This window comes from Rhincodon typus, chromosome 7 (assembly GCF_021869965.1).
Source record: "Rhincodon typus isolate 14 chromosome 7, sRhiTyp1.1, whole genome shotgun sequence".
Taxonomy (NCBI): domain Eukaryota; kingdom Metazoa; phylum Chordata; class Chondrichthyes; order Orectolobiformes; family Rhincodontidae; genus Rhincodon; species Rhincodon typus.
Window position 1 is genome coordinate 92,747,191 of NC_063338.1, and position 19,779 is coordinate 92,766,969.

The following is a 19,779-nucleotide window of genomic DNA, read 5'->3' on the forward strand; positions in this document are numbered from 1 at the left end:
AAATCTCCTCTGCACCCTTTCCAATGCTTCCACATCCTTTCTATAATACGGTGACCAGAACTGTACGCAATACTCCAAGTGGGGCCGCACCAGAGTTTTGTACAGCTGCAACATGACCTCGTGGCTCCGAAACTCAATCCCTCTACCAATAAAACCTAACATACTGTATGCCTTCTTAACAACGCTATCAACCTGGGTGGCAACTTTCAGTGATCTATGCACATCGACACCGAGATCTTTCTGCTCATCCACACTACCAAGAATCTTACCATTAGCCCAGTACTCTGTATTCCTGTTACTCCTTCCAAAGTGAATCACCTCACACTTTTCCACATTAAACTCCATTTGCCACCTCTCAGCCCAGCTCTGCAGCTTATCTATGTCCCTCTGTAACCTGCAACATCCTTCCGCACTATCCACAACTCCACCAACTTTGGTGTCATCCTTACTAACCCATCCTTCTACACCCTCATCCAGGTCATTTATAAAAATGACAAACAGCAGTGGCCCCAAAACAGATCCTTGAGGTACACCACTAGTAACTGAACTCCAGGATGAACATTTCCCATCAACCACCACCCTCTGTCTTCTTACTGCTAGCCAATTTCTGATCCAAACCGCTAAATCACCCTCAATCCCATGCCTCCGTATTTTCTGCAATAGCCTACCATGGGGAACCTTATCAAACGCTTTACTGAAATCCATATACACCACATCAACCGCTTTACCCTCATCCACCTGTTTGGTCATCTTCTCAAAGAACTCAATAAGGTTTGTGAGGCACGACCTACCCTTCACAAAACCGTGTTGACTATCCCTAATCAAATTATTCCTTTCTAGATGATTATAAATCCTATCTCTTATAATCCTTTCCAACACTTTACCCACAACCGAAGTAAGGCTCACTGGTCTATAATTACCAGGGTTGTCTCTACTCCCCTTCTTGAACAAGGGGACAACATTTGCTAGTCTCCAGTCTTCTGGCACTATTCCTGAAGACAATGACGACATAAAGATCAAAGCCAAAGGCTCCTCAATCTCCTCTCTAGCTTCCCAGAGAATCCTAGGATAAATCCCATCCGGCCCAGGGGACTTATCTATTTTCACACCTTCCAGAATTGCTAACACCTCCTCCTTATGAACCTCAATCCCGTCTAGTCTAATAGACTGTATCTCAGTATTCTCCTCGACTACATTGTCTTTTTCCTGTGTGAATACTGACGAAAAATATTCATTTAGCACCTCTCCTATCTCTTCGGACTCCACGCACAACTTCCCACTACTGTCCTTGACCGGCCCCAATCTTACTCTAGTCATTCTTTTATTCCTGACATACCTATAGAAAGCTTTAGGGTTTTCCTTGATCCTACCTGCTAAAGACTTCTCATGTCCCCTCCTGGCTCTTCTTAGCTCTCTCTTTAGGTCCTTCCTGGCTAACTTGTAACTCTCAAGCGCCCTAACTGAGCCTTCACGCCTCATCTTTACATAAGCCTCCTTCTTCCTCTTGACAAGAGATTCAACTTCTTTAGTAAACCATGGTTCCCTCGCTCGACCACTGCCTGACAGGTACATACTTCTCAAGGACACGCAGTAGCTGTTCCTTGAACAAGCTCCACATTTCAATTGTGCCCAGCCCGTGCCGTTTCCTTCTCCATCCTATGCATCCTAAATCTTGCCTCATCGCCTCACAATTGCCTTTCCCCCAGCTATAACTCTTGCCCTGCGTTACATACCGATCCCTTTCCATCGCTATTCTTCGAAATATACACAGGAACAGCTTTCCCAATAACAGTCTCAGGGTCTGCTAATCTATAAACTATACACAGGGATTAAAATTCTCTGTAAGATACACATAAACTGCAATTCTCTATAATGTACACAGGTGCTGCTATCCTATAAAATACACATGGAACTACTATTCTATATAATATAGACTCGGACTGCTATTCTCTATAACATAAACAACGGGTGCTGTTCTCAGATAACCATATATATGTTGACGGATATATTGATAGGCAGAGAATAGAGGGCTATGAACCACGCACAGGCAAAAGAGTTTTAGTTTAGAATGGCATCATGTGTCAGCACAGCGTTGGTGGGCCGAAGGGCCTGTTCCTGTGCTGTACTGGTCTTTGCTCTTTGTTACATTTTGAAGAGCAAATCTGTGCTTATGTTCTGAGCACTGCATTTAGCCAGTTCGGCCCATCCCACCTGAATACTCTCAATCTAATTTTCCATGTAAGATTGCACTGATAATTCCAGTTCTCACAGATTAGCTGATCAAAGGGCCGCAAAAAAACAGGAACTTGGGTTGTAGATTGTATTCATCCATTCTTCTGATGTGTCACCCATCCTTGTCACCCATCATCCACAGATGATGGGATATCTCAGTGAATTTCAGAAGTACAGCAACTCTCATAACATGAAAAGCCAATGTGCGCAAAGCAAGATCCCACAAGCAGGCACTGTCGGTTGCTCAGGGGATAAATATTAGCCAGGGCAGCCGGAAGCTCTGTCACGCTTGTCTTCAAAGTAGTACCATGCGACCTTTTACAGGGTCACAGTTTAATGTTTTATCTGAAAGACAGCGCCTCTGATGGTAGCAGCACTGACACGGTACACAGAGTAGCCCTTTGTGATTTTGTCTGGGGAGACGTTGTGGGCTGGTACACTCCACCCAGTACTTAACTGGACAGTGCAATGTGTAAACACATTTGGGGTGAACAAAGATCTCCCAGGGCGTCTGGGGGGCCTGGATCCTGAGGAATGGTGGTTAGATGAGGAACCATGTGGAACCACAGTTGCAGGGAAGTGATGGGGAGGGGGGAAGAGAGGGACGCAGGGAGGTGGAGAGGAGCAGCTAATGCAGACATGCCCCTGATGCACTAGCCATGGACACGATTTTCCTGACAAGGTCATATTGTGCCTGGAAAGTGGCAATTAAGCAAAAGCACCAATTAGCAGGAAAAAGGGTCTTGCGTTCCCTTACTCACCCATAGCCTGTCTTTCCGATCCTACTGCCAAATGGGTTGTTTAATTGTGCAGTAATGAACAAGCTGTGCCAATTCCCAGATAAAACTGCATACCTTCTGAGTTTACCATTGCTAATAGGTCACCAGAGCAGTTACATTTTGAAGAGCAAATATGTGCTTATGTTCTGAGCACTGCATTTAGCCAGCTCAGCCCATCCCACCTGAATACCCTCAATCTAATTTTCCACGTAAGATTTCACTGATAATTCCAGTTCTCACAGATTAGCTGATCAAAGGGACGCAAAAAAACAGGAACTTGGTTTGTAGATTGTATTCATCCATTCTTCTGATGTCTCACACCTTTTCTTTATTATTTCATTAGCCACAGATGGTGGGTCCTCCATTTGGGATTTTTCTTTCTAGTTGGAATGCACCTATTCTGCGCATTCTGAAATAATTTACTCAAAGGGTGGGCTGTTGACTAAGATTTGGGCGCTGTGTTTATTTCGTAGAATCCCTACAGTGTGGTAGCAGGCCATTCTGCCCATCAAGTCAAAATTGACTCTCCAAAGAGCATCACACCCAGACCCACCCTGTGACCCACATTTCCCATGGCTAACCCAGATACCCTGCACATCCCCAGACACTATAGGACACTATCAGCCTGGGCAATCCACCTAACCTGCACATCTTTGGACTGTGGGAGGAAACCCACGCAGACACAGGGAGAATGTACAAACTCCACACAGACAGTCGGCCGAGGGTGGAATCAAACCCAGGTCCTTGACGCCATGAGGCAGCAGTGCTAACCACTGAGCCACCTTGCCACCAATTGTTTAATCTGTTGATGCTGTACACAGGGTAAGGGATAGCGGAAATGTCTCAGGGAGATTAGTGACTACCACTGAGTCCGTCCCATGTCACAAATAAATCCAATCGGGAATTCAAAAGGAATACCTTTACCCAGAGAGGGCTAGGACAGAGCTCACAACTGCAGGGAATTGTTGAGACAAATAGCATAGCAGGGAAGCACGTAAAAGTGGGAGGAATTGATTAAAGGGTGAGTTGGAGTAGATGGCAGTAAGTTCAGGTGGAACACCAGCATTGACTATTGGGGCTGAATGGTCTGCTGTGTGCTGTGGGCTTGGTAAATTATTGCATCAAATTAGATCAAAGGGAACTGATGCAATGCCAAAGTCATTTTACACTTTCAAAGAAATCCTGAATGAAAGGACGATAGGACGGACAAACTAAACATAGAAAGAAAGTAGGAGCAGGAGTAGGCCATTCAGCCCTTTGAGCCTGTTCCACCATTCAGTATGATCACAAATTATCATCCAAACAGTACCCTCATAAAACCATAAGACATAGGAGCAGAAATTAGGCCATTCGTCCCATCGTGTCTGCTCCGCCATTCAATCATGGCTGATAAGTTCCTCAACCCTATTCTCCCTCTGCCCACTTTCTCCATTGGGCCATAAAACCATAAGATATGGGAGCAGAATTAGCCATTCTAAAAGCATTCTAGCCCTTATTGGAGCAGAATTGCCTCCAACCAACAGGAGCACCCATCCTGTGTTTACACTGGCAAGTCCTGTCAGAATTTTATAGGTTCCTATGAGATTCCATCTCATTTACCTAAACTCCAATGAATAAAATCCTAACTGATCCAAGCTTTCCTCGTATGCCAGTCCTGCCATCCCAGGAACCAGTCTGGTAAACCTCTGTTGCCCTCCCTCCACAGCCTTGCTCAGAGGAGGGAGACCAAAACTACACACAGATATTCTAGCGATAACAAGGTGTAGAGCTGGATGAACACAGCAGGCCAAGTAGCATCAGAGGAGCAGGAAAGCTGGCGTTTTGGGCCTAGACCCTTCTTCAAATATTCTAGGTTTGGTCTCACCAAGGCCATGTACAATTGCAGCAAGACTTCCCTGCTCCTGTGCTCGAATCCTCTCGGTGTGAAGGCCAGCATATCATTTGCCTTCTTCACCACCTGCTGCATGTTTACTGTCAGTGACTGGTGCACAAGGACACCCAGGTCCTGCTGCACAGTCCCCTCTCCCAATTTACGGCCATCCAGATAATAATCTCCCTTCCTGTATCTGCTACCAAAGTGGACAACCTCACATCTATCCACATTCACCTGCCATGCATTTGCCACTCACTCAACCAGAGTTCCTGAGGAATGGGACCACAGAAAAGTCACAGTGCAGAAAGAGACCATTCAGTCCATCGTATCTGCGCCAGCCTAGATAAGAAAATCCAGCCTCCCATTCTAATCCCACATTCCAGCTTTGCACATAACCATGCTTTGGATTCAGGGATCTTTTTGAACAACTTGAGGGTTTCTGGCTCCATTGCCAAACCAGGCACCAACACTCTCTGAGTGAAAAGACGGTCTTCAAGTGCTCTCATGAAACAGTCTTGCAAATCTCCCCTGGACTCTCTGCAGAGCAATTTTGTCTTTCCTACAATGCGGTGACCAGAACATACTGCAGACTCAGTCGCTCAATTCCAAAGATCCAATATCAGACTTGAAAACTTAACTTTATTTCGCACAGATGCTACCAGACCAGGTTCCAAAGGGAATGGCATATATAAATAGTGAGGTCTTGCTAAAACTATAGAAGACATTAGTCAGACCTCAGCTGAAATACTGTGAACAGTTTTGAGTCCCATGTCTAAGGAAAGATAGATCAGCTTTGAAGGCAGCTCAGAGAATGTTCACCGGGTTGATTCCTTGTATGGAGAGACTTTTTTCATGACTACGGGTGATAGTTTGAGCCTGTATTCATTGGAGGTGACCATACTAAAACATTTAAGATTCTAACAGGGCTTGACAGGGTAGATGTAGAGAGGTTGTTTCTGCTTGTGGGAGAGTCCAGGACCCGGGGACATCATCTCAGAATAAAGGATCACCCAATTAGAACAGAGATGAGGAGGATATTTTTCTCTCAGAGGATAGTGAACCTGTAGAACTCTTTACAGCAGAAGGCTGTCGAGGTTATTAAGTATATTCAAGACTGAGATTTTTAATCAGAATGGAAATCAAGGGTTATAAGGATTTGGCAGGAAAGTAGACCTGAGGATCATCATATCAGCTACAAACTGATTGAAAGGTAGAGCAGACATGATGGGCTGAATGGCCTATACCTGTTCCTACACATTATAATTTTATGATCTTATTGACCTGCTGAGTTTCTCCAGCACCTTCTGCTTTAATTTCAGATCTCCAACATCTGCAATACTTTTGTTTTATGTTCTACTTTTTAAAAAAATATCTTATCCTTCATTCCAAATGCTTCTGGGCCATCTCTACCAATCTCTGTCATCCCCTTGAGATCTACAATGTTATGAGATCTCTGTACTTGTCTAACTCTGGCCACAAATACTCACGAGTTTATTTGTTTCAACATTTATGGCTGCATCATCAGCCTGACCCTTAAAATCTGGAATTCCTCCTTAAATCTCTCCATCTCTCTACCTTTCTTCCTATACAATTATAATTTAATACAGCGCAGGAGCAGGCTCTTCATCCCACCAACCCTGCGCCAATTCCTAATCTTTATTTAGACCCACTACTTATTGCCCATGCTCAGTTTCTACGTCTCTGTTCAATTCCTGTTCATTGGTCTCTCAAGATGTGCCTTAAACGTTGCTAATGTGCCTGCTCCCACCACCTCCACTGGCAGCGTGTTCCAGGCACCCCTCACCCTCTGTGTGAAAATTTTCCCCACGCCTGTCCCATAAACATTCCCCCTCTCACCTTGAACTTGTGCCCTTTTGTATTTGATCTTTTTCACCCCGGGAAAAGCCTCTGAATATCCATCCTATCCATGCCTCTCGTAATTTTGTAGACCTCTATCAGATCGTCCCACAGCCTCTGTCTTTTCCTTTATAATGTCCTAGGAAACCAATCTCATTTTCAAATCTCCCCTCCCCCTACTGCATCCCAAAACCAGCCCAGCTTGTCCCCGCCTCCCTAACCTGTCCTTCCTCCCACCTATCCCCTCCTCCCACCTTAAGCCCCACCCCCATCTCTTACCTACTAACCTCATCCCGCCCCCTTGACCTGTCCGTCCTCCCTGGACTGACCTATCTCCTCCCTACCTCCCCACCTACACTCACCTTTACTGGCTCCATCCCCGCCTCTTTCACCTGTCTGTCTCCTCTCCACCTATCCTCTCCTCTATCCATCTTCTATCCGCCTCCCCCTCTCTTCCTATTTATTTCAGAACCCCCTTCCCCTCCCCCATTTCTGAAGAAGGGTCTAGGCCCGAAACGTCAGCTTTCCTGCTCCTCTGATGCTGCTTGGCCTGCTGGGTTCATCCAGCTCTAGTTATCTCATTTTCTAACCTGGTGCTCATCTGACCCAATATCTCCTCTGTCGCTCAATATCAGAATTACTTCTTATGTTTGATCATCAGCTGAATCTGAAAGTATCTTTAGTAAAATGGGACATGTTTCTTCAGTGAAGCACCTTGAGATATTTTATTATGTTAAAGATTATTTAGAAATTGTGGTTTCTCAAGTGTTACCGGAGTTGCACTTGTCCAGGCAAGTGAAGAGTTTCTCATCACATTCCTGATCTTTGATATCTCTCCCCACTTCCAATTCTGAACAAATGTTACTGAGCTGAAACTTTAATAATTCCATCTCTCTCCACCAACACTGTCAGATCTGATGAGTGTATCCAGCATTTCTGTTTGTATTCTCCTGAACAACCATGTTAGTACTGTAGGGAGGGTGATAGGGGCAATACGATGGAAGGTATAAATCTAGCAAGCTTTCTTCCATTTCAGAGATGATACATGATTCTAAAATGTATGAATGTGTACAATGGAATGCAGCCTGTGATTTTATAGAAGGAGCAGTGCTTCTGATTTTCCGATTGTGCTTATCTTTGTCAGTGTGATACAGAATTGGATAAGGAAACAAACAAGTGACAATGGACTTTGTGTCTGCTGTCAACCGAATATCGGCTTTATCCTTTTGCTATGTAAACGTTTCTCAACTTGGCAAGCTCACTTGAACACCTGAATCTATTATCACCTTAATTGCACACAACACAGATGTAATAACCATTGTAAAAATAAGTTCCACAGTATATTTTGCTTCCATTAAACTTTGAACGATATAGCCAGAGTCATTGACACCTTATTGAACTCAATAGCCTTGTGTTTACCACCTAAAATGTGAACTATCACACTTCAGTTTTATTACCGTCACCTTGCGGTTTAAAATGAGATCACACCTCAATCAGGCAACGCCTAAGTATTACAGATCTGTGTTCAATACTCCACCAGCCAAGCTTCTGCACTAACAGGCTTTCTCTGATCGACTCACTTGGGAACGGAATGTGGATTGACAGTGTCAAAGGAAGTCAGTCAGATTTCAACTGTCTACCATAGATACTGAGTGAGGGGTATTGGAAAGGGATGTGAATCATATCAAACCCCTCCACCTATGTGTTAATGTCTGGCTTCTCTGTGGGTCAACACTACGACATGATAGAGAAGCTTGTGTACCCTACCATTCGCTGGAACTAGGGCATTGACGGATCCTCACGCCTGGTAGGGTTTCCCATTGCAGAGAGCTCGAGGGGAAGTGCCCTCTAAGTTCCTCAATTGCAGAGCAGGCCATTTGGCTTATAATCATAGAATTCCTACCGTGTGGAAAGAGGCCATTCAGCCCATCAAGTCAGCACCACTCTCCACAGAGCATCCCATCCAAATCCAGAATCTACTCTATCCCGGCAACCCCACCTTTCCCATGGCTAACCCACCTGGCCTGTACATCTCTGGACACTATGGGGCAATTTACCAATTGGCCAATCCACCGAATCTGCTCACCTTTGGTCTGTGGGAGGAAATCCACGCAGACATGGGGAGAACATGCAAACTCCACACAGACAGTCATCTGAGGGTGGAATCGAACCTGGGTCCCTGGCATTGTGAAACAGCAGTGCTAACCACTGAGCTGCACCAACTCTCTGAGTATTTTAACTTAGTGCCAATCTCCTGCCTTTTCCTCCTAATTTGGGCATTGTTTTTATTCACCTAGTTCCAATCTCTACAAGTAGCATATTCCAGAACCTAACTGCTTTTTTTTTATTAATTCGTTCAATGGGATGTGAGTATTACTAGACCACCACTTATCACCCATCCCTAATTTCCACACAGAGCAGTAGGTCCAAAGTAGACCAGCTTAGGTAAGGACAGCGGTTTCCTTCCCTGATGGACATGAGTGAACCAGATGGGTTTTTAACAGCAATGGTTTAATTTGATTCTAAATTCCAGATTTGTTTTTATTGGACTCAATTTGGTGGGATTTGAACCCAGGATCGCAAAAGTTTACATGGATCACTGGATTAACAAGTTAATGTTAATGCCATCAGGTCATCACCTGCCCACTCCTCATTTGTTGGGTGAGAAATTTGTTCTGTCCTGCCCCCTCATGATTTTGAAAATTTCTGTCCGATCTCCTCGGGTCCTTGACAATGCCATAAGGACCCCATGTTAAACAAAGTGATGTCACAGACTTTTACCAGGTCCATACAGCATTCACCCTGACTCTGAAGAGATGTCATTCTCAAATCGAACTACTGTCATCAGGACAACAAAAATTTGACCTTTCCTCAATACCATCGCTGTATCAACAACAGCATGCATTTATATAGAGCCTTTTGCATGATAAAACATCCCAAGGCACTTCATAGGCGCACTGCCAAACACAATTTGACACTGGGCTGCGTTTTGAACTGCACTTTGGCAGGAAGAGTAGAGGAGCTGGGTATTATTTAAATGCAGAAAGACTGCAGAAAGCTATAAAACAGTGGGATTTGGAGGTGCCTATCCATGAATTTCTGAGGAGGAGTGGCCTAGTGGTATTATTGCTGGATTGTTAATCCAGAGGCCCAGATAATGTCCTGGGGACCCAGGTTCGGATCCCGCCACGGCAGATGGTGGAATTTGAATTCAATCAATATCTGGAATTAAGAATCAAATGATGACCGGGTCCATTGCCAATTGTCGGAAAAACCCATCTGGTTCACTAATGTCCTTTAGGGAAGGACATTCTTCCTCGTCTGGCCTACATGTGACTGCAGAACCCACAGCAATGTGGTTGACTCTTAACTGCCCTCTGGGTAATTAGGGATTGGCAATAAATGCTGCCCCACCAGCGACGCTCTCATCGCATGAATGAATAAAGAAAAAGAAAATCACAAAAATCTGTGTACCCCTTTACTGCAAAGGTTGGGTCATTAAATATATTCAAGGCAGGGGAAGACAGATTTTAAATCAGAAAGGGATTCTTGGGAAAGGCAGGAGTTGAAAATTATCAGATTGGCCAGGAACTTATTGAATGGCACAGAAAACCTGATGGGCTGAATGGCCTGCATCTCTTCCTACATCTTACGGTGTTATGGGTGACCATTTATTTGGTGAGTTTTAAGGATGTTCTTAAAGGAGAAGAGGCAGGCGGAGATACAGGGAAGGAAGAGAATGCTAGAAGGTAGGGTCTAGGCAGCTGAGGGCACAGTCACTGATCTGAAGATTGTAACAAGTTCCTGAGAAAGAGAGAGAGAGATGGGGTGTAACTCAGTACAGAGCTTAACACATATCTCACTGCTCCCTGGTGTCCCCTAGCCTCATTATTTAGCAGACCTACCTCTCTAAACTCCAACTTCTCTTTCTAACACGATTGTCCCTGTTTCTCTCTCTTTCTTCAATATTATTATGGTTGTTGCTTTACTTGTGTCTAACCTAAGATTTTTAATTTATGAGGAGAATGTAACAGTGGAGGAGCACCTTATTCTTTTATTGAATGCACATGAACAAGGAGATAATGCTTTGGTTTAAAAGCTAACTCAATCTATACCCCTCATGACAGTACAGCATGCCTTCTGTACTGCGCCCAAGTTTCAACTCAGATTTATGTGCAAAATCCTAAAGAATGACTTGAATCCAGAATTTCCTAGCTGAGTGGCAGAGAACTGATCCACTAGCAGCTCATTTCCTCTTCACGTTGTGCTGAGGTCTAGGTTCTTCCAATCAAGTTCTTCCATAGCCAATATCTCCAAACCTACCTCTCCTGTTCTCCTATTATTTTTCCAATCAATAAAAGTTTGGAAACACAAATCTCGATCTATAACCTCTCATCTTTCTGGTCACAATCTTCTCCATTCTGATGATAACCTGAACAAATGAAACTCACAGAGGTTTTGCACTACAAAATATAAACACAACCGCAGTCTCCACACTCTCAAAGTTTTGGCGTCTGTCTTCAGTGATTCATGGTCCCTGGCATTTTTGCAAGATTAACTTGATGAAGGATTTGAATATACTGTGCTGCCTGATGTCTATTAATAGCAAGTCAAATGCAATCTATAGCTCTCAATACAGCAATCCACAGGATCATTTAATGAATTTTCATGAGTAAACGATCATACTACTTGTATCAGGTGCTGTCTAGTAGATAGCAATCTCACCTCTAGAGGCTACAGCACAGAAATAAAGGCAAAACCTCTGGTGCAGCACAGAGGGAATGCTTCATTCTCAGACATGCTTTCTCCCAGGTGGAAGTAAACGATCCCACGGCACTATTTAGACAGTCAGCAAGAGAGATTATCCTAGTGTATGTAGTCATGTAGTGTGGAAACAGATCCTTCAGCCCAAACAGTCCATGCTGACCAAATTCCCAAACTAAACTGGTCCCACCTGCCTGCCATATCCTTTCAAACCTTTCCTATTCATTAACTTATCCAAATGTCTTTTAAACGTTGTAAGCGTACCTGCATCCATCACTTTCTCTGGCAGTTCCACATACACTGTGTAAAAATGTTGCACCTCATGTACTTTTAAATCTTTCTCTTCTCACCTTAAAAATATGCCCCAAGCTTTGAACTCCCCAATCCTAGGGAAAAGGACCTTGCCATTCACTTTGTCTAAGCCCTCATGATTTTATAAAGCTCCATAAGATTACCCCACAATTACACTCCAGTGAAAAACAGTCCCAGCCTTTCCAGTCTATTTTCATATCTCAAACCCTCCATTCCCAGCAACATCCTGGTAAATCTTTTCTGAACTCTCTCCAGTTTAATAATATCCTTCCTATTGCAGGGCGACCAGAACAGGACACAGTACTCCAGAAGACGTCTCACCACTGTCCTGTACATCTTCAACATGACATCCCAACTCCTATACTCAAAGGTCTGAGCAATAAAGGATAGCGTGCTAAACATCTTCTTAACCCCTCTGTTTACCTGTGATGCAAATTTCAAAGAACTGTGTGCCTGAAACATTAGGTCTCTACCCAGGGCCCTACCATTAATTGCACAAGTCTATTCATTCCTCAGTCAACATCATTAAAATAGGAGCTCGGATGAGGGCTTGATTTAACATTTCAATCAACCCATGACACACAATCACAGATTCATTATGGTGTAGAAGGAGGCCATTTGGCCCATTGTACTTGTGTTAGCTCATTAAATGGGCGTCATTGCATAGTGCCAATCTCCAGATTTTCCTTCATACCTTTGAACATTATCTTTATCCAAACAACCACCCAATGGCCTCTTGAATGTCTTAATTGAACCTGCCTCCTCAACATTTCCAGGCTATACATTCCATACCCTACCTGCTTGCTGAGTGAAAAAGATTTTCCTCACTTCATTTCTGATCAGTATTGTTTCTTTACCTAAAGGACATTAGTGAACCAGATGGGTTTTTCCTGACAATTGGCAATGGATTCATGGTCATTGTTAGACTCTTAATTCCAGATATTTATTGAATTCAAATTCCAACACATACCTTGGCAGGATTCAAACCCAGGTCCCCAGAACATTACCAGGGTCTCTGGATTAATAGTCTAGCAATAATACCATTAAGGCATCACCCTCCTCCTCAGGGTTTCATACATTTCAATAACGTCATCTCTCATTTTTCTAAACCCCAATAGGGACAGGCTCAATCTGTCTAACTTTTCTTCATAGATAATCCACCCCCCCCCATCCCAGCAATCAGAAAAGTGAGCAATGGAATGAATGGCCTCCTGTTGTACTGTATTAATCTAAGAATCCATATGAGATTAACATCATTCATCAGATCTGGATTTTAAAACAACGTCCTTTTCTGAGTTTACCAGGTCATTCTAATCATAGCTGAAAGAAACACCCATATCTTGAAACCATTGTATAATTGACTAACAACAAGAATGACTTCCATTTATAGATATTTGTAATCAACACGTGAGCCTGGTACAGGTGGGCCTTGAACACAGACTTTCTGACCCAGAGGTAAGGGTGTTACTGTGAGTTCCCTAGACTTGTATTTGTATGCAGCCTTTCACAACTTCAAATAATGTTGCAGTCAGATATTGTTGAAATGCAGGAAGTCATGCACCTAATTTGCACACAACAAGCTCCCTCAGACACGGCAATGCAACGTTGTCAACCAGATATACGTACCACACCACCAACCTCCGGATCCAACGCAATATCCTCCGACACTTCCGCCATCTGCAATCCGACCCCACCACCAAAGACATTTTTCCCTCCCCACTCTTATCTGCTTTCCAGAGGGACCACTCTCTCCGGGACTCCCTTGTCCGCTCCACACTCCCCTCCAGCCCCACCACACCTGGCACTTTTCCCTGCAACTGCAGAAAGTGCTACACCTGCCCCTACACCTCACTCATATCCCAGGCCCCAAGAAGACTTTCCACATCAAGCAGATGTTCACCTGCACATCTGCTAATGTGGTATACTGTATCCGCTGTTCCCTTGTGGCCTCCTCTACATCGGGGAAACAAAGCGGAGGCTTGGGGACCGCTTTGCGGAACACCTACGCTCGGTTCGCACTAAACAACTGCACCTCCCAGTCGGCGAACCATTTCAACTCCCCCTCCCATTCCTCAGACGACATGTCCATCCTGGGCCTCCTGCAGTGCCACAATGATGCCACCCGAAGGTTGCAGGAACAGCACCTCATATTCCGCTTGGGAACACTGCAGCCCAATGGTATCAATGTGGACTTCACAAGCTTCAAAATCTCCCCTCCCCCGACCACATCCCAAAACCTTGTCCCCGTCTCCCTAACCTGTCCTTCCTCCCACCTAGCCCCTCCTCGCACCTCAAGCCCCACTCCCATCTCCTACCTACTAACCTCATCCCACCCCCTTGACCTGTCCGTCCTCCCTGGACTGACCTATCTCCTCCCTACCACCCCACCTACACTCATCTTTACTGGCTCCGTCCCCGCCTCTTTGACCTGTCTGTCTCCTCTCCACCTATCCTCTCCTCTATCCATCTTCTATCCGCCTCCCCCTCTGTCCCTATTTATTTCAGAACCCCCTTCCCCTCCCCCATTTCTGAAGAAGGGTCTCGGCCCGAAACGTCAGCCTTTCTGCTCCTATGATGCTGCTTGGCCTGCTGTGTTCATCCAGCTCTACACCTTGTTAAACCAGATAATTGTCTTTTTTATTCATTCAAGTGGGTGACACCGGCTTGGCCAGAGTGTGACTAAGAGTTACACACATTATTGTAGGTCTGGAGTCACATGGGGAAGGATGGCAATTTCCTTGCCCAAAGGGCAACTTTGAACTTTATTTCTTTATTTTCTTTACTTACACTAAGAACAACGGTCATGCTTTACTTTTAACTTTGTCTCTCTATGTTATTACTTTGTACCTAAGTTTTGCACCTAAGTATCTTTGTACTTAAGATGGTCCCATGCTTAGCGACATTGTACACTTTTTACTGTACATCTCAGCATTACCTAGGTCCCTGGATTACTAGTCTCGCAATAACACATCTCGGCCATTGCCATCCCCATAGTTTTCAATGATGTTGCTTAGAAAAAAGCATGATGGTTGGGACACTGGAAGGAACTCCCTTTTGGGGCATTAAAGGGGCAGATTTTAAAGACATGTTCAGCCCATTATTGAATCTTGGCTTGAGGGAAGAGCCTGGCTAACTAGCTAAGAATCAGTTAGCGTTTGTTGATAGCTCCTCACCATCTGGTATCTGCAGTCCTCTTTCTTACCACTGCTGAGAATTTAAACACAGTCACAACCTTATAGAAACCAACGGAAGCTGGCCAGGGTTTAAAGAATGAAAAAACCATTACAGCTTGCAACAGTCACAGCAGGACTTGTGCTGTAATTTACTGTCCTTATAAAATATGCATATTGTTATAAATATTTGATTTGAAAAGTACAAGATGTTTTCAGCTGGATGACTTCATGTTGCATTTCTGGAACAAAGTTAGTTGCAGAGAATGAGAGATGCTGCTATCTGGTAGTTCTAGTGTGGAAGAATACCCTGGAATGTTCACCTGACATCCCTCTGGTCTGTTTTAACAAAGTTGTCATTCTCTTTATGGATTGGACAAGAAGGAATATCACGGAAGATGTTACATTAAGTAACACGGTACATAACCTCAGAACAGCCCAATTGTAGCCAATGCGGGTCTTACAAACCTAGTTCACTGCAACATAGGAAGCACAGTGGCCAACTTGCACAAAGTGCGATCCTACAAGCAGCAATCCATCAATGGCCAGGTTTTGGAAATGTTGACCGAGAGATAAATATTGATGCACAACACCACAGGAGACACCTTGCTCTTGGTCAATGGCTCTGAGGGCTTTTGGACCCATCCAAGAGAAGGAGACAGGTCCTGGGATTCAAAAGAATGAGAGGTAACCTTACTGAAATATATAGGATTCTTAGGGGACTTGACAGGGTGGATGTGGAGACATTGTTTCCCTTGTGGGAGAGTCTTATTTCAGAGGGCATAGTCTCAGAATAATGAATTGTATATTTAAAATGGAGATGAGGAAGAATTTCTTCTCTCAGATAATAGTGAATATGTGGAATTCTGTACCATAAAAGGTTGTAGAGGCTGTGTCATTAAGTATAATCAAGGCTAAGAGAGAATTTTTATCTAGCAAAAGAATCAAGGTTTATGGGGAAAAGGTAGGAAATTGGAGTTGAGGATTATTAGATCAGTCATAATCTCATTGAAAGGCAGGGTAGACTCAAAGGGCTGAATGGCCTACTTCTTGTGGTCCCATGGCTTAAAGTCTCATCTGAGAGACAATATCTCCAACAATCCAGCACGCACTGATTTTCCTGGCAGACTCCAAGTGAGAAGTATTTTTATAAATGATGATTGATTTCAACAACCTGAAGCTTTCTACACATTTTAACTCTGATATAGATGGATCACTAAGCACTAGATTTTTGCCAAAATAAAAGTATTAGAATAGCTACAAATCGATCAACAATTTCTAGGTCAGAAGACATGTCCTGTGTAATGAGAATTGTCGCAGGTTGTTGGATAATTTTCACCATTCTGTCATTCGTTTTGTGAAAACTTTCATTTGCATTTATCTACCCTGTGATTTTCATGGAAAAAATGCATGACTAGCACATTAAATTCGTTAAGTCATGAATGGTGGTGGACAACTAAATAACTCACTGAAGGACAAAGGTTCCACAACCACGATGATGGAAGAGCCCAGCACATCAGTGCAAAAGGTAAGGCTGAAACATTTGCAACAACCTTTAGCCAGAAATGCCGGGTGGGTGATCCATCTTGGCCTCCTCCAGAGGTCCCCAGCATCACAGACACCAGTCTTCAGCCAATTCAATTCACTCCATGTGGTTGTAAGTACATTGAAAGCAGTACAGAGAGGATTTACCAGACCAGAATGGGCAAGTTGGCATATGATGAAGGCTTGGATAAGCGAGACTAATATCTGCCGGAATTCAGAAGAGCAAGAAGGGTCTTGATCGAAAGGTGTAAGATGCTAAGGTGTCTTGACAGAGTGGGTGTGGAGAGGATGTTTCCACTTGTGAGAGAATCTAGAACTAGGGACCACTGTTTAAACATAAGGGGGGGTCACTTATTTAAGACAGAAATGAGGAGAAATGGCACCTCACTGAGGGATGTGGGTCTTTGGAGCTCTTCCTCAAAAGAAGGTAGAAACAGAGTGTTTGCATAATTTTATGATTAAAATTTATAGATTCTTGAAAACGCAGGCGATGAAAGGTTATTGGACTTGGCAGGAATATGGAACAATCACATCAGGCATGAATGGTGCAGCAGGCTCAAGGGGCTGAATGGCCTAATCCTGCTCCTAACTCATATATTTGCATCTACTTTTCAGATGCACTTGTTGCGCTTCCTTTTAAATGCAACTATCATAGTCTGGAGCAAATGACAAGGGGTCAGATCGTGTGTTCAGTTTGTCTAGCTACATCAAATCCCAGCTGAGAGCAGAGCACAAAGCCTCTTATGGTTTCATTGGCACCTGCCGTATTCTCAAACATTTTCAGTTAATATTATAGAATTGTTCGGAATTTACCGCACAAACTGTGGTGTTTGGAATAATGTCAGCCAAATGCATCTCATGGAATAGGAGTGCCCTAATTGGGGCTGTTAATCTGGTCCAATCAGGGAGCCCTGGCTGACAGATATAAACAGGAGGGTCACAGGTTCTGTTCACTCTGAGAGCTGGCTCTGAGGGAGCTGGACCAGTGTCAAGTGCTGTTCACATGTAAATAAAGGGTTGCTTGGTGATGGGATAACAGCCTCCATGGAGTTATTTCACAAACTACTCATCAGGCAAACCAGTCAATGTCAGTGTTCATGCTGAGTTTGAGTCTTTTCCCATCCTTCCTCACTCAGCTTCAATTCCCATCCCGCACTCTCAAGTTTATCCATCTTCCTCCTAAACACATTTGTACTGTTCACCTCAACTACTGTCTGTGAGAGCAAGTTCTACAGTCTCACCACTCTCTGGGGTCAAGTTTCATCTGATTCTCTGTTGGATTCATTGGGGGCCATTTAATATTGGTCGCTTCTCATTCTGGTCTTACTCACGAAAGGTAAAAGCAGCTATAGTTTACGTATCTTAAAATTCTCACCTTGCCTTCAAATGCCATCAATGTCTCTTGGCCCTCTCTATCTCTGCAGTCCTCTGAGATCTCTGTACTCCTTTAACTGGAAGTTCTTAGAGTCATAGAGTCACACAGATGAAAGCATGGAAACAGACCCTTCCGTCCAATTTGTTCATGCCAACCAGATATTCTCAATTAATCTAGTCCCAATCCCAACTCCTATATTCAATGCACTGATCAATAAAGACAAGCATACCAGATACCTTGTTCACTATCCTAACCACCTGTGATTCCACTTTCAAGGAACTACGAACCTGCACTCCAAGGTCTCTTTGTTCAGCAACACTCCCCAGGACCTTACCATTAAGTGTATAAGTCTTGACCTGATTTGCCTTTCTGAAATGCAGCACCTCACATTTATCTAAATTAAATTCCATCTGCCACTCCTCAGCCCATTGCCCCATCTGATCAAGGTCCCGTTGTACTCTGAGGTAACCTTCTTCACTCTCGACTACACCTCCAATTTTGGTGTCATCTGCAAACTTACTAACCATACCTCCCATATTCACATCCAAATCATTTATATAAATGACAAAATGCAGTGGACCCAGCACTAATCCTTGCGGCACACCCTGGTCATGGGTCTCCAGTCCGAAACGTAAACCTCCAGCACCACCCTCTGTCTCCTACCTTTAAGCAAATTTTGTATCCTAATGGCTAGTTCTCTCTGTATTCCATGTAAATTACATTTCTTGTGAATCCCCGATTTCCTTCTTCCTGTTATTAGCAGTTATGCCTTCATTGGTCGAAGCTCTGGTATTATCTCCCAAAAACACTCAGTTTCACTACCTCTCTAATTCTCCTCCTGTAAACCGCTTCTCAAAAAAAAACACTACCTCTTTGACCATAGATAACACAGTATGGAACTGGAGGAACACATCAGGCCAGGCAACATCAGAGGAGCAGGAAAGTTGATGTTTCAGTCAGGACCCTTCTTCAGACCAGGTTTCTCATCATCTGCCTTAATACCTTATTTCATGACTTAGTGTCAAATTGATCATTAATCCTTGAGACATCTTATTGTGTTAAGTGTGTTACTTAAATGCAAGTTCTTGACATATAGATGGTTTCTATCATTTGTTCATGGGATGTGAAGCCTCTGGCTAGTCAACATTTATTGCCCATCCCTAATTGCCCCTTGAGAAGGGGCTACCTCTTGAACCACTGCGGTCCACGTCCTTCATGGAGCAGTACATAGAGACATACAGCACAGAAACAGACCCTTCAGTCCAATCAGTCCTTGCTAAACAAAATCCCAAACTAAACTAATCCCACCTGCCTTCTCCTGGCCCATATCCCTCCAAAACTTTCCTATTCAGGTAATTATCCAAATGTTTTTTTAAATGCTGTAATTGTACCCACATCCACCACTTCCTCAGGAAGTTCATTCCACACGCAAATCACCCTCTGTGTGAATAAATTGCCCCTCATGTCTTTTTTAAACCTCGCTCCTCTCACCTTAAAAATGTGCCCCCTCGTCTTGAAATCCCTCATCCTAGGGAAAAGAAAATTACCATTAACCCTATCTACACCTCTCATTGTATTATAAACCTCTATCAGGTCACCTCTCAACCTCCTACGCTCCAGTGGAAGAAGTCCCAGCCTACCCAGCCTTTCTTTGTAACTCAAACCTACCATACCCAGCAACATCCTGATAAATCTCTTCTGAACACTCTCCAGCTTAATAATATTCTTCCGATAACTGGGCGACCAGACCTGGACACAGTATTCCAGTAGAGACATCACTAATGTCATGTACAAACTCAACATGACTTCCCAAGTCCTATACTCAAAGGACTGAGCAATGAAGGCAAGTGTGCCAAATGTCTTTTTAACCAT

General features: G+C 43.8%; 1 protein-coding gene across 1 annotated transcript in view; it reads right to left on the reverse strand.

The window, feature by feature from the left end:
• LOC109915863 (Indian hedgehog signaling molecule) overlaps nt 1-19,779 on the reverse strand; it is a 73,938-nt gene that overhangs the window by 17,077 nt on the left and 37,082 nt on the right. The window lies entirely within an intron of this gene.